This window comes from Delphinus delphis, chromosome 11, assembly GCF_949987515.2.
Source record: "Delphinus delphis chromosome 11, mDelDel1.2, whole genome shotgun sequence".
NCBI classification, from domain to species: Eukaryota; Metazoa; Chordata; class Mammalia; order Artiodactyla; family Delphinidae; genus Delphinus; species Delphinus delphis.
The window spans coordinates 90,377,243-90,391,647 of NC_082693.1; the positions used below are offsets into that span (position 1 = coordinate 90,377,243).

The 14,405-nt window shown below is 43.9% G+C and overlaps 1 long non-coding RNA gene across 1 annotated transcript; it reads right to left on the bottom strand.

Moving 5' to 3' along the window:
• Window positions 1-7,105: 7,105 nt before the first annotated feature.
• LOC132433316 (uncharacterized) lies at window positions 7,106-13,638 on the bottom strand. Its single transcript, XR_009521118.1, has 3 exons — window positions 13,580-13,638; window positions 7,665-7,716; window positions 7,106-7,317 (listed from the first exon to the last, which is right to left on the bottom strand). It is a non-coding gene; the product is annotated as an uncharacterized lncRNA (long non-coding RNA).
• Between the last annotated feature and the right edge of the window lie 767 nt (window positions 13,639-14,405).

A 14,405-nucleotide genomic window follows, 5' to 3' on the forward strand; every position in this document is an offset into this window, starting at 1 on the left:
AGGTGTAATCCACAGTTTAGTAAGAGGAGGAGGACACACGCAATCACCTGCCCTGGTGAGAGGGAGCGATCAGCTACCAGACACCCTTGATGCACTCCCCTTACACCCCGCAGTGTCCTCTGGCTACCTCTTGTCTGTAGAAAAACTTTAGCCTCCTAAGCCTTCCCGAAGCTCCAGAGAAATTAATCAGAGAAGTGAGAAAATGTAGAAAGAAAGGAAAACAGTCAAGCAAGACAAAATAATAATAGTTTAGCCATTAAACAAAGTCAAGAACATTTCGTTCCTCCTCAAGGGCTGTAGATAATACTCTGAGCCTTTGAGCTGTCTTGCAGATACTGAAGCCCCCACCGGGTGGGAGAAGTTAACTGCATGCTACCCGCAAGCATGCAGACCCCAGACCAGTTAGAACCAGAGGGTGGATGATGTTGACTCCTGATTACCTCACCACCCACCAATCAGAAGAATGTCCACGTGCTGATCACACACTGCACCACCCACCTCCCTCACCTTGTCTTTAAAAACCTGTCCCTGAAACCCATCGGGGAGTTCGGGTCTTTTGAGCACTAGCGCCTAGACTCCTTGCCTGGTGCCTGCAGTGCACGCTGCACTTCCCTTCACCACAGCTCGGTGTCAGTAGGTTGGCTTTTCTGTGCATGGCTGAGCAGACCCAAGTCTGGTTCCTTCCGTTACTTCCTAACCTTTTAAAAATTAAAAGAAATCAAAATCTTTTAAAGTCCAAAAGAATCGAAGACCAAAATCAAATTCTCTTCTAGAGTCCAATGCAGTTTTTAAAATCAAGAAATCATCCTCCCCAAAGTCTTATTTTGGCCAGTTTCAGCGAATGGCATTCTTTTATTTAAGTTCTTTAATTTAGGAGTAATTTCAAACATACAGAAGAGTTCAAGAATAGTAGAAAGAACTCCCATACGCATCCTTTCACCCAGATTCACAACCATGAACATTTTGTCCCTGTGCCAGTTATCAATGTGTTACTTCTCCGCTCCAAATCCACCCTTAAGGGCACTGCCTGGGACCCAGCGCTGGACCCTCTTGACTGTCCTCCTCTGACAGCTAGCTCTGGGTTAAGCGTTGTCAGTAGAGGGCACACTGCAGGGGAAGGCGTGTGGCTTCTTTCCTTAGCCCAGTGGAGCTCAGTCATCAGGTGGACAGCCAGTGAGCTCAACATCAGCCCCAGAGACAACTTCCTATGAGCTCCAAGGATGCCCCAAGTTCAAGATCAGCCCCAGAGGCAATTTCCTGTGAGTTCCCCAAATGCCACAGCCAGCTTCCCAGCTGAGGCTTTCCCTGAAGGTGGCTTCTGCCCAGTTGGATTCCCAGTGTAGTCAACAACAGCCCCCTCTACCTTGTGAGTTTTTGTCTGCCCTCCAATGGGCAGGAATGAGGTGCCCATTCAACTTTCTCATGCATTTTTCTATTGGATTATTTGTCTTTTTTAAATGAACTCGTTGGAGTTCTTCAGACTTTCTGGATACGGGCCTTGTGATCGTCAGGGGACCATACAGAAATGAAAATGGAGGTGGAGGCTGGAAATAGGGCTCACGTCAAGTGGACCATAGGGGTCATAGTAAAAAGCCTGGACTTGGACTTGAAAGCCAGGGGCATCCTGAGAAGCATTTCTTGCCACTGAGTTTCTTGCCAAGTTTGATCTAGGATTGGCACCGGCAGAGCTTCCTGGGAGTTTGGTTAGAAGTGCAGAATTTCAGGCATCTGAAACTGAATCAGCCATCGGACAAGATCCCTGGGGACTTGTGTGTACATTAAGTCTGAGAAGTGCTGCTCTATGAGGAAGCCGCAGCCTCGCTGCAGCTGAAAGGGGGGAAGGGGGCAGAGCTGTCCTCGGACATGGTTCTGGTCCAAGGTAAATATACTCTTTCCTCTGATCTGTTCACTATCTGAGCCCCTTTTCCTGCTGAGAAGGCCAAAATATGTATTCACCTCCCCCGACCTGGTGATAAGCAGCTATTTCTTTCCTGAGAGCTCTGTCCACTGCCCAGGCAACACTGCAGACGGTGGTCAGCTGTGGCTCAGACCCTTGGAAACACAGCTCAAAGCTGTCTCATCACATCTGCCTCACTTTCCAAAGTTAGAGATGTGTCTTGAAGTTGTGGGGACCCAGCATAGAAGCAAAACGTGGACCAACCTGCAACCACGTGCTGCGCTCACCGGGAGAGATGCCTGGGTGGGTACATTCTCCCCACTGATCCGGCCTTTCCTTGGCTGTGAGATGTGAGGAACGTAAACGCACTGACCTTACATGTTGTTTGGAGCAACATGGAAGAAAATGGATGTAAAGTCCCTTATTTTGTCCTTAATAATGTGCCAGTCAAAATACTTGTTTGTATGGTGACCGCTGTGAGTGGTGGAAGCAAAAGAGATTTGTATCCTCTCTCTTGCTTATCTGAAGTGTTGGCACCTCTTATAACGATCATGTAAAAGGTAAATAGGTTTTGAACACAAAGCTGAAAGATAAAACCGTTGTCAGTTTCCAGATGAATTCTAAGAAGTAAATCTAAGCTATCGTGAGTCAAAACATCTTTTCTTCTATAATCCTGAGAACTAATAGCACGCCAAAAATTATCCTGGAAAAGGAAAATTACGAAATTATCACATGCACACCCACTTGCAGACCCTCTGAAGATTTCTCTCCTGGCAGCTTCTGTAGCTGCTGCTCGGTTGTTCTTGTGCTGAGGGTTATTATGGAAATTTTTTTTTTTTTTTTTTTTGCATTTTATCTTTAGATATTTGTTCTGTTCACATTTCTCAGTTTTCTTCTCTGGGGATTCCAATGAGCGTACGTTGGAGTTTTGCCTTTAGTTCATGTATTTTTGCCAAACCTTTTTAGCATTTCATTTGCACTTCATTTTGCTTACTTTTCTCATCTCTGTCTTTGGTGTTGCTTAGTTGTTGTTTTTTTTTTAAGTAGTGTCTCTTCTTGTATGAATTCCAGTAAGCATTTGCTTCTGTGACAGATTTACTTTTCTCTTCTTTTCTTTCCTAAGCTCTACCAGTTTCCAGTGAATTCCTCCTGTTGTCTAGCTGTGATTCCCTTGAGCCCTCAGATCTCTGTTTTACAACCTTGCGTTGTAGAGGAAATTGCTTCACTAACTTTAAGAAAATTAATTGCAAAATAATTGTTCATGATTTTCATCAGCTTTTTGGCTTCACTTTTCTGGTGTGTGCTCTTGATCTGCTGTTTGTTTTTGTTGTGGTTGTTACTATCTTCCTTTTTGTCTTGTAATTTTTTTATTGTGGTAAAATATATATCACGTAAAATTGATCATTTCATCAGTGGCATTAAGCAACTTTATATTGCTGGGCAACCATCACCACCACCCATCTTCAGAACATTTTCGTCTTCTCAAACTGAAACTCTGTCCCCATTAAACACTAGCTCCCCATTCTCCCTGCCCCTCAGCCCCTGGAAACCACCCTTCCACTTTGTATCTTTATAAATTTGAATATATATATATTTTTTGGTCACACCACATGGCATGCAGAATTTTAGTTCCCCGACCAGGGATTGAACCCAGGCCCCCCGGCAGTGGAAGAGCAGAGTCCTAACCACTGGATCGCCAGGGAAGCCCCTAACTTTGACTGTTCTAGGAGCCTCAGATAAATGGAATCATACAATATTTGGCTTTTGTGAGTGGCTTATTTCACTTAGTTATGTTGAAATAACTTTCTAGGTTCAAGATACTCCTGACTGGGGTGACTGTCAGTAAATTGAAACTTAGATAACTTTCCTGTTCCTGTAAACGGTCTGCTTGACCAGAAACGCAGTATATCCAGTCAGCCGAACCCCGAACACCAAGCCAACTCTGGGCCTTCTCACCCCAAACAAGGTCGACTATATGGCCTCAGTCAATCAGATATTTTGGATTTTTCTTCCTTGTTCTTTGTTCTCTACCCTATAGACACTTCTTGCCTTCTACTCCATTTTACACTTCTCCAAAAGGACGCTGTCTGCTTCATGAAGTGCTAAATAAAGTTTATTTGTATCACCTAAATTTTCTTCTTTACTCATTTTTTTAATAGTTAGTATGATGTCTTCAAGGTTCATCCATGTATTTTCCTTGTCAGAATTTAATTTCTTCTTAAGACTGAATAATATTTCATTGTATGGATAGACCACGTTTTATTCAGCCATTAATGGGCATTTGGGTTGTTTCCACCTTTTAGCTATTGTGTATAATGCTGACATGAACATGGATACACAAATATCTGTTCTAGACCATACTTTCAGTTCTTTTGGATATATAACCAGAAGTGGAATTCCTGGATCACGTGGTCATTATAATTTTATTATTTTTTTAGTAACTGCTGTACCACGGGCAGTGGCTGCACCATTTTATATTCCTGCCAGTGATGCACAAGGGTTCCAGTTTCTCCACAGTCTTGCCAACACTTGCTATTCTCTGGGATTTTGGTTTTTTGCTTTTATGAGTCATCCTTTGGGTATGAGGTGGTATCTCACTGTGGTTTGGATTTGCATCGCCCTTAATGATTAGTGATGCTGAGCGTCTTTTCATGTGCTTATTGGCCATTTGTGTATCTTCTTTGGAAAAATGTCTATTCAAGTGCTTTGCCATTTTTCAGTTGGGTTGATTGTTTTTTGTTTTTCTTGGGTTAATATATACTTTTTTAATTAATTACTTTTATTTATTTATTTTTGGCTGCGTTGGGTCTTCAGTGCTGCACGCGGGCTTTCTCTAGTTGCGGTGAGTGGGGGCTACTCTTTGTTGCAGTGCGCAGGTGCAGAACTGCAGTGCAGTTCTCATTGCGGTGGCTTCTCTTGTTGCAGATCACAGGCTCTAGGCCTGCGGGCTTCGGTAGTTGTGGCGCGTGGGCTTAGTTGCTCTGCAGCATGTGGGATCTTCCCAGACCAGGGCTCGAACCCGTGTCCCCTGAATTGGCAGGCAGATTCTTAACCACACCATCACCAGGGAAGCCCTTGGGTTAATATTTTTTGTGTGGACCTTGTGTTCTTTGCTTTTTCTCTTGGGCCAGCTTTTTGTGGGAGATTCAAATAGGGAAGAAGCCTGGTCTGTGTTCTAGACTAGCAGAACCGTGCTTTCTGATCTAGAACCTTCTACATGAGTGTTCAGCCTTTATTTCTCCTCAGGCAATGGAATTGGTCAGTTTTCAGATTCTTCACCATGCAGGTTCTTTTCTCCTTTCTGTCTCGCGGACAAACAATTACTTCCTACAAATATGACTTGTCTTACTACGTTTCCTCATTTAGTCTTATCTTCAGTGCTTCTTGGAACCAATCCAGATTCAGTGAGAACTTTATTCTTACTATTTTTTAAAAAAAGGATTTTAGGGGATTCCCTGGTGGACCAGTGGTTAGGACTCGGGGCTTTCACTGCCGTGGCCTGGGTTCAGTCCCTGGTCAGGGAACTAAGATCCTACAAGTGGCACAGCCAAAAAAGCAGGGGGGATTTTAGTTTTGCACTGTGGGAATTCCCTCCTCTTGAAGAGACACATTTTTTCCTGAAATCTGAACTCATCGCCCGCTTTTTCTGAAATCTGCAATTATCAGCATCCTCTCCCCTTTTCTCCCCAAACCCTGATCCTTCCCATTGCTTTTGGCATCCTTTTAATCTCTTTTACCTAGTTTCCCTAATTTCTAATAGATGGTGCCTGTATCGTTTCTTTGTTGCTTTGGATAATTGCTAAGAGAAGAGACACTGATAACTTTACACCAGAAGTTCTTGCAAAACTTTCTGAGCGTCACCATCCTGCCTCTTGGGCAACTTCCTTTCAGAGTCTTTAAAAGGTGCCTTTTGTTCCTCAGTTCCCTTCCCCAGGGTTCCATCCTCAGCACTCTTTCCCCTTCTAAGTTCACCGTCTTCCATGAGTTTCATGTGAACTCCCAGGCCTGAGTCACTAGGTCTCAGCTCTGTCTGAAGCCACGGCCTCTCTGAATGACTATGGGGTCTGTTTTCTCCTTTACGGGGTGAAGCTGCATCTCTTCTGGTCCAGCACCCCTTGTCATCTGTAGAGAGAGAAGTGCCCAGGAGCCCTCGGAAGCACCATGACTACAGCCCCAACTGGAATCCACCCAGGAAACCCTCCCCTTTCCTCGGCAAATTCTTTTGACCACAGTGCACTGTCTTGACCTACAGCTGGTGACACTGGGGATTGGGGAGTGACTCGGGCCCTTGTTGTGAGTGATCCCAGCTCCTAAAGTGAAGGTGAGGGTCTGATGTCCCATGCCTGCCTTATTTCCCATGAGACCTTCCTACAATTACAGACATCTCATCCTGGGTCCCTTAGCTACAGGGACCATATTTTATGAACCCCAAATCAGAATGTCTATTCAGAGCAGAATGCAACATCTCTGTTACCCCCTCTGGCTCCTGCGACTCTCAGCTGGCAGCCTGCTGTGGTCAGTTTGGAGGATATCACCTGGTTGTGCAGTCAGGACCCCCCAGCAGTGCCTGAACTTGGCCTTGGTCCAGCCATACCTCCTTACTCAGTGGTCCTTGACGGAGGTATTAGCACAAGAGACAATGGCAGAGGGAAAGCAGAAATCACATCCTCTTCTCCTGGTTTGGACCTGAATCTGCAGAGCAGAGTCTCTAGCAAAATGGATTTAATTATGTGGTTTCAGTCCAAGAGAGCCTCTCCTTCACTCCAAGCCCAAGCCCGGGTTCCAGGAGTGCACTGGCCTCCAGCTGGTGAATGGGGAAGGGAGGGAGGAGAGATGAGGGCGCGAGGCAGAGACGCTCAGCCAGCAGCCACTCCTCGAGGATGGAGGAGGAAGCGGAGAGATAGGGTTCCCCGCGTTTGTGTGCGGGCCTGAGTGGCCACTGCCGGGGCCAGATGTGGCCCCTCAGTGTCAGGGAGTCTAAGCCAGAGGAGTATGATTGATGCCTTCTTTGGGAGAACTGAAGCAAAGCAAGCTTCTTCCCAGGTAGTGGGATATTCTGAGCTTTCCCAGCAGAAGATACGTTGTAGCTGCAGAAATGTGATGGAACAGGAAACAGGATGACTCCTGAAACTAGCTGGGAAAGGGGTGAAACACAGTCAGGGTTCTATTTCACCTCTACTCCTACGTATAAATCACAAACGTCTCAGAGGATATTTATTAAAACGGTAAGGAGGGCTTCCCTGGTGGTGCAGTGACGGAGAGTCCGCCTGCCGATGCAGGGGACGCGGGATCGTGCCCTGGTCCGGGAAGATCCCACATGCCGCGGAGCGGCTGGGTCCGTGAGCCATGGCCGCTGAGCCTGCGCGTCCGGAGCCTGTGCTCCGCAACGGGAGAGGCCACAACAGTGAGAGGCCCGTGTACTGCAAAAAAAGAACAAAAACAAAAAACAAAAAACGGTAAGGAAACGGCTCATCTCCTGGAGACCCAGCACCACCGCCTCAGTGCAATGGGTCTCCCACCCCCATCCTTTGACTTGATTCTGCTCTTTCTCTGCCTTAGTCCTATTCACTCCCCACTCCCCTCTTCCCCAAAATAAAATAGAGTTCTCTCCCCAAGATCTATTCTGAGCCAGGACAGGAGAGAGAGTCAATCATGATTCTAAACATAAAAAACATAGTATCATGAACTAGGAGCCCTTATTCTAATATGTCCCCAGTAGCTGTCATTTATCAGGTACATGTAGATAAGAAAGCAGAGACATTTCTACCTTCCAGAAGCTGTTCTGCGCAGCCATGCTGAAATCTATTCACCATGCCTGCCTGTGAAGAATATAAAAAGAGAGTAAAGAAATAAAAAGCAGAATTCCTCAAGTAGGGTGACGTGAATCAAAGTGGAACAATTATGACCATAAATAATAATAATTAATATTAATAGCATTAATAAGTAAAGAGTATCAAACTGGGTGAAAAGTAGATTGGAATAATTTTCTGCCTACAAGAGCTATCCTGAAATAAAATGCCACAAAAGGCCAAAATAACAGGTTAGAAAAACTTGTCACATACAAATTTTTAAATAGATGACAATATTAATATTTAACAACAATTTATCCAACCTTTGTTTGTCTTACTAGGTGCTCAGCAGTGTTCCTTGCACTAAATGAATTTTATCCAAGTTGGAGATTTTATAATGCGAAAAGAGTGAGTCATAAAGATATCGCTTTTTTTTTTTTTTTTTACCATATTGGTCTTTATTATGAGATCAGCACATGATTCTTGCAACAAATTTCAATAAGACAGATGAGTGAAAGGTACAGGTGTGGGTCTTCCCTCCTGGCAACCTTCCCCAGGCTGAGCCTGCTCAGCTGTATCTCCTTCCAGAATTTCCCCCTAGTCTTTTGCCACATGTTCAATACTTAAAAAAAAAAAAATCGAGATCATATTCTTCAACATTTTTTCTTTTACTTAATATATCCTGTGTCTCTTTCCAAGTCAGTTCATATAGATTTGCCTTGTTCTTTTTCACGTCCATAAGCTTTTATTCTGGGGCTTCCCTGGTGGTGCAGTGGTTAAGAATCCACCTGCCAATGCAGGCGACATGGGTTCAAGCCCTCGTCCGGGAAGATCCCACATGCTGTGGAGCAACTAAGCCCGTGTGCCACAACTACTGAGCCTGTGCGCTAGAGCCCTTGAGCCACAACTACTGAAGCTCATGCACTTAGAGCCCATGCTCTGCAACAAGAGAAGCCACAGCAATGAGAAGCCCGCACACCATAACGAAGAGTAGCACCTGCTCACAGCAACTAGAGAAAGCCCGCACACTGCAACGAAGACCCAACACAGCCAAAAATAAATAAACAAATAAATAGACATACATAAGCATTTATTTAATACTGATGTCTTTTAATGTAAACAGTCCCCCTGCACGGATATTTCAGATTGCTTCCATTCTTTTTACCACTTCAAGGAACTGGTGAACATCTTTACATGTGTTTCTCTGTGTACATGTCATTGTAGGATGAATTTCTAGAGGGAGGGTATTGAGTTTCAGGCATAGGTACTTTTTATGTTGTGAGATACTCCACATCATCCTTCCAGAAGTTATATCGTTTTATATCCAACCAAGTGTCTGAGGGTGGACACGCCCCTCTTTCTTTCTCAGCAACATAGGATGCTTTCATTCTTTTTACTTTTGCCAAAATGATCAAAGAAGTGGTGTCTTGCTGAGGTCTAAATTTGCATTTACTGGCTACTAATGATGTTAAGTATCTTTTCATATATTTACTGGCCATTGTATTTCAACTTCTGTGAAACGCCTTTTCAAAGGACAGGAGAGATACCTGTTTACAGAAAATGAGAACCAAGTGCAGTTTGAAATGTCAAGGGTTTGTTATTACTTCTCAAGTCTTCAAAAAAGAATAGGCGTGGAGGTGGGCTGGGAGAGCCATTTTTCAGGAGTGGGGAAGAGAAATGAAGTCACGTTTATGACTCACATTAACAACTTAAAAAAATCAAAAGCATCCCATGAAGATGCGGCAAATGTAAGGAAATCTGTACGTTTTTTAAGCTTTCAGAAAATAAGCAATTTTGATGCTACATAAATTGTCCCAGAAATAGAAAACACAATATGCTACTGAGTTTATTCTGTGAAGCAAATATAACACTAATAATAAACCTTGATTACAAGGAAAGACAACTATAGCTCTTTATCATTTGTGGCTCTAAGATGAACACACTGAACACACTAATAGAAAGTATAAATCTACAACATACTGATGCAAAATTCTACAGTGACCAAGTTGGGGTTTCCATGAAATATAAGGATAATTTGATACACGGAAATTTAGGCACATAATATACTATATTCATGGGATAAATAAAAAAGGAAAATTATGACCATCTCATTAGAGTCGGAAAATTCAGCACCTAATCCTAATAAAATATTTAAATCTAGGAATAAAACATAATGCCTTTTCATGAAGAGAAGTGGTTTTTGTAAACTAGCTGCTGACAATACTGGAAGTCAATTTCATAAAATTAAATAATTTAAGAATTCAAGCTAATGCAATAAAGTATGGAACCAAAATAAGAAAAATAAGTACTGAAAAAACAGGAAAGAAAACCAGCATTAGGTGTTCATGAAATATTCATTTCATAGCTATTACAATTAGGAAAAATTCAGCGAAACAAAAGGGAAGTATTAAAAATGAATAATATTTCTATTGAGTAAAAAACAAGTTAGAAAACACAGCATTATATTATTCATAATCGCCTCAAAACAATTTAAGGTATCAAGGAAATAATGTTGGCACGAAATGCAAAGAGGTAACAAATTTTACTTAAAAGAAAAATGAAAACCAGAAGCCCTGGGAGGCCATACGGTGTTGCTAGATTTATCAGGATATATCTTCAGACCTTCTCAATGGTCCCCATCTGCAAATGCAACAGCAAGTAACTTCCTTCATCAAGTTAACTAGAAAGATAAGTAGCCCCCAGCCCCTGTGTGGGAGATCCTCTGCAAAGAACTGCACGAAGCCAGAGAACAGAGCGGGGCATGGAGCTGATCGCTGATCAGAGTGCAGGCAGCAACCAGAACAAGTTGGTGCCGTTATATGAAGGACTCATAAGGGCGACAGAAACATGAAGACCCCAACGTGCCACCATAAGGGAGTGTTTCTATAAACACGAAGGTACATCCCCTCTTGATGAAATGGCATAGAGTCATCAAAAATAACCTTGGGCTTCCCTGGTGACGCAGTGGTTGAGAGTCCGCCTGCCGATGCAGGGGATGCGGGTTCGTGCCCCGGTGCGGGAAGATCCCACATGCCGCAGAGCGGCTGGGCCCGTGAGCCATGGCCGCTGAGCCTGCGCGTCCGGAGCCTGTGCTCCACAATGGGAGAGGCCACAACAGTGAGAGGCCCGCGTACCGCAAAAAAAAAAAAAAAAAAAAAAATCCTTATGACAACTGTGTAGCAATATGAAAAATACTTGTCTTATAATACTACATTTTAAAAGTAAGACACACTATGATAAGTATGTAATAAAAGCCATGCGAAAAAGAGTATACATTGGAAAAACAACTGGAGGTAAGTGAATAAAATCGAGAGATATGTTGTGGTGATATTGGGGGTGATATTTGTCAAATTTTAATGAAAATATATTTAAAGTGATTTTTTTTTGTTTTGTTTTTTGTTTTTTTTTTTGCGGTACGCGGGCCTCTCACTGTTGTGGCCTCTCCCATTGTGGAGCACAGGCTCCGGACGCGCAGGCTCAGCGGCCATGGCTCACGGGCCCAGCCGCTCCGCGGTATGTGGGATCTTCCCGGACCGGGGCTCGAACCCGTGTCCCCTGCATCGGCAGGCAGACTCTCAACCACTGCGCCACCATGGAAGCCCTAAAGTGATTTTTGAGCAACAAAAGAAGCTGCAACAGAAGAAAGAATCTTTAACCGAGGGTAACTGTGCAATGCTGCCTGTGCTGGGAAGGAAAAAATAATTTGCCGTCTACTTTTCTGCATTCTTGGCTGAAACCCTGGTAATAAAAGGCAGATTAACCAGAGAAAAACAGACAGAAGTTTATTAACACGTATACTTCATGCACATATGAGATACCCAGGGGAAAATGAGTAACTCCTCAAGGTGGCTTGGAATTCAGTCTTAAATTCCATTTTAATAGGGAAAGGGGATGGGGGAAGTAGACCTCTTAGGGGAGAGTAAATGATTTTTAGGAATGTTGAATGGGTCCTTAGAAGAATAGGTGGGAGATGTGATAGTTTGTGACAAAGATTCTCTGGGTGTGGGATTGCCTTCTTCTCTCCCCTCCTGTGATAAGAGTCAATTTTCCCTGGTTGATGAAACTCCTGGGGAGCCGAATCTATGACAATTGAGTTTCTTTTGGAGGATCTGTCTTTAGGCAGATAAGGGGAGTTCAGAGAAAGCCCCTCTCTGCATGTATTTATTCATGTGCTGAGCTCAAAATAATCAATAATCAAGTAACCAAAGCAGCATGTTTTGGGGTGTCGTGTTCTGCTACCCTTCACCTGTCTGGTTAAAACAAACAATTAACCAACTAATGATCTCCTCATCTCTAGGAAGGCTTTCTAGAGACTGGGCAATCTGCCAGAATTACAGCCGGTAGAGGGCTGGATGGAATGATTACTCACTTGCTTTCCGGTTTACAGTATTATAAATGACATGGCTCTGATCTTCTTTATGCCTGTCGTTAGCTTATTGGATGATTACCAAAAGGCTTTTGTGACTTAATATCAAAATTTCAAAAGTTCTTCACCAATCTACTTTGTCACCAGTAACCTAAGAGATGACCAGTTTTACTACGTCCTAGTTGGCATTGAATATTATCATAGTTTAATTGTTTGGATAAAGTCCTTAGACAAAAGTGATGTGACATTTTTGAGACGTTAAGATTTTTGAAGTATTCTAACCTTGCTTTTTTAACTTCCAAATATTATAATTAGATAGTCCACTTTCCCAGGGCATTGTTAAAGCTTTTTGGACCGAGATGACTGGAGAAGAAATACGCTGGCTACTCTCTGAGCCACAGGCTTGGGAGGAGATGATGGAAAAAACTGGTTTGGAAATGTAATCATAGGAAAGTGATGTCTAGGGGGGAATGTACCAGAACGTGAGTTTTGTGAGGGCAGGGATTGGGCTGATACACCAACTGCCAAAATCACAGCATCTAGAACAGCGCCTGGCACAGACTTTGCACTTGGTATTTGAAGGAAGGAAGGAGGAAGGAAGGAAATCTGATTGTTAATACCCACATTTTGTTGCTATGCTGTCACCATCTTCATAATATGAAACATAAAAATGTGTTCCAGCAAAGTTGGCTGAAGAATTGATCATGCAACCTCATTTGCCTCCATTTGCATTTGGAGATGTACCAAAAAAAAAAAAAGAAAAAAAAAAAAGGATTCACACATTCTCCTAAAAAAAATCCCTTAGGAAAGTAAACAAAAAACCTTTGGTGGGCTTCCCTGGTGGCTCAGTGGTTGAGAGTCTGCCTGCCGATGCAGGGGACACGGGTTCGTGCCCCGGTCCGGGAAGATCCCACGTGCTGCGGAGGGGCTGGGCCCGTGAGCCATGGTCGCTGGGCCTGCGCATCTGGAGCCTGTGCTCCACAACGGGAGAGGCCACAACAGTGAGAGGCCCGCGTACCGCAAAAAAAAAAAAAAAAAAACTTTGGTAAGGGACTTCCCAGGTGGAGCAGTGGTTAAGAATCCGTCTCCCAGTGCAGGGGACACGGGTTCGAGCCCTGGTCCAGGAAGATCCCACATGCCACAGAACAACTAAGCCCTCACGCCACAACTACTGAGCCTGCGTGCTTAGAGCCCGTGCTCCGCAACAAGAGAAGCCACCGCAATGAGAAGCCCACATACCACAACGAAGAGTAGCCCCCGCTTGCCACAACTAGAGAAATTCTGCACGCAGCAACGAAGACCCAATGCAGCCAAAACAAAACAAACAAACAAACAAAAACACCCTTTGGTAAGCACATTAGCAGGTGTCCAAACACCTGGCCTGTCGGGTGATGGATTCCTAGTAGCAGAATTTGCTGCATTTTCCCTAGTCATCCAGAACACTCCTTCCCCAGCCTTCCTCCACCCTTGACCAAAGCCGTGAGAACATCTGGGTCTGGCCTTGAGATCCAAACTGCTGGGACTTACCTTTCCATGACCTTCAGACTCTCCAGTAGCACTCAGCTGAAGCGTTATTCTCATAATAGACTGCTGCCTAACACAGGCTGTACTTCTGGTGCTGAAGGGTCCATAAAGTTCTATAAAATGAGTTGCAGGGCTACTCCAAGCTCTTAAATTATACGATCTTCACAGTCATGCAAACTAGAGTTCTCCTGCCCTTTCAGGACAGGAACAATCTAGTCTCTGTATCTGTGACCTTTGGCCTCCTTCCACTCTCTAGATTCTTCCCCCACGGCTCCCGTTAATCCTGAGATAGTGCAAAACAAAGTCCTTTCCACTTGCTGCTGGCTGATGAACCGGCTTTGACTAGAGTTAATTGGGTCACTTCCAATGTGCCTGCGCACATGTTTCTCTACCGTCCTTGAGTGAAGGAAGAGAGATTTTTCTTTTCTCAGAGGAATATTGTCCTCAACCAGCAAAGGAGGCAGACGACAGGCTTCTGGGAAGCTGTAGTCCTAGGTTCTTACCCTAATTCCATCACTATCTGGTTTATAATCTAGGGAAAGTCACCCCACCCTTGGGACCAGCTTTTTCCTCTGTGAAAGAGGAAAAAGATAACCAATTATCTTCTGTGTTGGGTTTTCAGAAAGCATCACGGACCAATGGCAACAGTCTTTCTCAAAAAGCCTGGATGCCGCATCACAATTTTTCTTGTGAAAATGGTCCAGACACCCTTACCAAGAGTGGCTGGGAAGTTTATGCTTCTTTGCCATCTATGTACAGATGAGCTCTAAGACGTAGGTTGGAAAGGGGCTGAACTCCTAGGCATACAGAGATATCTCAAAGAAAATGC